Here is a 323-nt window from a genome sequence, read left to right as displayed (position 1 = left end):
TCGGGCCCAGGTCTGCTGGAAAATTATACCCCAATCAGCCGGCCAGAAGAACCAGTCAGAACATGAAAGGAAATCAACGCCAAATAAAAAATATCTCTCGTGCTTTGAACTTAGAGAGAGAGAGCGAGAGAGAGAGAGAGAGAGAGAGAGAGAGAGAGAGAGAGCGAAGGTTATAAAGAGAGACGGGGAGAGAGAGAAAGGAGAGAGAAGGGGAGAAAGAGAGAGAGAAAGAGAGAGGCCTCCCTTAAAGTAACCAAAGAGTGAGCCATGCTCATAAATAAAGACCTGAGAAAGACAAAGTCTAAGTACTTCTGACTTTGTGA

Source organism: Gadus macrocephalus, chromosome 8 (genome assembly GCF_031168955.1).
Source record: "Gadus macrocephalus chromosome 8, ASM3116895v1".
In the NCBI taxonomy this organism is placed as follows: Eukaryota; Metazoa; Chordata; class Actinopteri; order Gadiformes; family Gadidae; genus Gadus; species Gadus macrocephalus.
Note: the sequence above shows the minus strand (reverse complement) of the source record.